The sequence below is a fragment of the Hyperolius riggenbachi genome, chromosome 4, assembly GCF_040937935.1.
Source record: "Hyperolius riggenbachi isolate aHypRig1 chromosome 4, aHypRig1.pri, whole genome shotgun sequence".
In the NCBI taxonomy this organism is placed as follows: Eukaryota; Metazoa; Chordata; class Amphibia; order Anura; family Hyperoliidae; genus Hyperolius; species Hyperolius riggenbachi.
In genome coordinates this window covers 116,108,574-116,110,969 of record NC_090649.1, presented here as the reverse complement: position 1 = coordinate 116,110,969, position 2,396 = coordinate 116,108,574, and the positions used below count along the sequence as shown (strand labels likewise).

At 37.1% G+C, this 2,396-nt stretch overlaps 1 non-coding gene across 1 annotated transcript; it reads left to right on the top strand.

The window, feature by feature from the left end:
• The first annotated feature begins 1,749 nt into the window (after positions 1 to 1,749).
• LOC137505445 (U6 spliceosomal RNA) lies at positions 1,750 to 1,856 on the top strand. Its single transcript, XR_011020059.1, has one exon. It is a non-coding gene; the product is annotated as a U6 spliceosomal RNA (small nuclear RNA).
• Positions 1,857 to 2,396: the final 540 nt, after the last annotated feature.

Genomic DNA, 2,396 nt, shown 5'->3' with positions numbered 1-2,396 from the left:
TCAAAGACTATCTTATATATACAGATGAAAAATAAAAAAAATGTTCCTGTAAGTAAGGTTCACTGACAAATATCAAGTATCAATAGCAGCTTGTCAAGTTAAAAGTAACTATTACAAATGGAGAAGAAGGTTACAAGGTGCAGAGTGTATATTGATTTTAGTGCTATGCTGTCAACACTTGTCTAGTTATATATTCACTTTGTTACATAAGTCATTTTATTGAATATAGTGCAGATATCATGACGATGACACCTGCAAGTCTGTCTATCTGTCTATCTATCTATCTATCTATCTATCTATCTATCTATCTATCTATCTATCTATCTATCTATCTACATCTACCATATATACTGTTCTATGATTCTGCATAAATATGACCTAAAATGTGAATGTTATTGTTGCAAATCCTAAACCTAGACAATGAGAGTCCAATTCAACAAATAGTCCAAATTTTGTTCATATCTATGTAAACCTTTTACATTATCAGTAAATGTAAGAAGGGGAATACATTAGAGCCATGTGGGGAGGTGTGTAGTCCAGAGGAGTCCCAAGACTTCCTACGGATACAGAATAAACACAGAGAGAGACTAGTGAGTATATTAATGTCAAGTTCTGGATAAATACAAAGTGATGAGGTACTCACAAAGGTGGGTTGCAGGACCAGCCACCACAGTATAAAAACAAGTGAGGAAATCCTATCCCCACTTGGGCTCTTTGTCTTCAAATGCATGGGTCACACTCCAAAAACGATTGTTTGGGTACACAAAAACAAACAATTGACAGCAACCTCCAATAGCTAGGGGGCTGTAAACAATATCACTGGGAGGGAGAAGGCGTCCCAAAAAATAATCATGGATGTAATAAGCATAACATGGCTTACCTCTAAGAAGAAGGGGAAACACCAATTTAAAGAGTTTAAGGGCTCCAAGCTCTGCATCTTGGCTACCCAGACGCTGCTTTATTTGATCTGAGGAAGCGGACTGTGCTGCGCGAAATACATTATCGTTTTTGTATCTGTGTATTAAAAGTTCTTTCTAATACTAGCGTTGCCCCTTCTTCTTACAGGTAAGCAATTTTATGTTTATTACATCCATGGTTATTTTTTGGGGCACCTTCTCCCTACCAGTAATACATTAGAGCCAGGCATTTCAATCAATCAGGTGAGAGTGGGAGGTTCACCTTTATTTAAAGAGACTATACAGCCTAAAATTCACATTGTGTGAATCATGTTCTCAAAAAAAAGTTATAATGACTTTCTGGGTCTTTGCTTTGCAAGTTGCCCCCCAAACCCGGTGTGCCCTGGCTTCTGGTGCTTAGCCCTGCCTCTTTTCAGAGACGTGCTGTGGTGGTTTCCGATAAAGAGAGTTCCAACTTGCTAAGAAAGACTCAGCAAATCATAACTTTTTAAAAAAAAATATGATACACAATGTTAATTTTAGGCTGTATAATCCCTTTTTATCCTGCATTTTCTCTTGGGAAATATTTTTTTTATTTTCTTTAAGAAAACTTTTGAGTACTTGAAAAAGTACCAAAAATTAGTGGAAAAGGCGATATCAAAATTATTTTGGGTATTTTATTACTTGCTGGTTGTTTAAAAGGAGGAGAAAACACAGAAGAAAAGATTCATTGCATATGGGCCCTGGTCTCATTTTCATAACAGATTTGTGGAATAGTGTCATGGGATAAAGGAGGTTTCAACCAAAAAACACATTCCCCAGGATGGAAAATGTCATAAAAAACATTTCTAAAGTGCTCGCTTCGGCAGCACATATACTAAAATTGGAACGATACAGAGAAGATTAGCATGGCCCCTGCGCAAGGATGACACGCAAATTCGTGAAGCGTTCCATAATTTTTTTTTTTTTATATTTCAAATGCTTTGATATAAGTGTACCACCTTTATCTCAAAAATCAATAAAAATTTCTAATGTGGAAAAAACATTTATAAAGACTTCAGACTCCACCAGCCCACATATTAGACAGTTTCCAGTGTTACCCTCCACAGGATTGGGAGACCATCAGCGGTCACACCAAGACATGCAATACTCAGGTTATTGTTTAAGAGACTTAACGCTTCTTTGTTTTGGTCATTTTTCATGAATCCACCATAAGGAAACAATTTAACAACAATGACAAGCATGGCGGAATTGTAGAAATCACTCCCAAACAAAAAGAGCCTTACAGTTTGTGTATAGTTTGCCTAACAACACGAAAGAACATTTGCAGACCATTCACAAATTTTCCCAAGAAAATTTGCGATTCGCACGTTCACAGTGAGCCCTATTGACTTTAATGACACGCGAATTTAGAAAAACCTTCAGGCATCTCTGCAGCCACAATGTCTGTACAAATTGTCCAAGAACGTGGACAGTGGCATGGCAGAGGGGAATCAATGG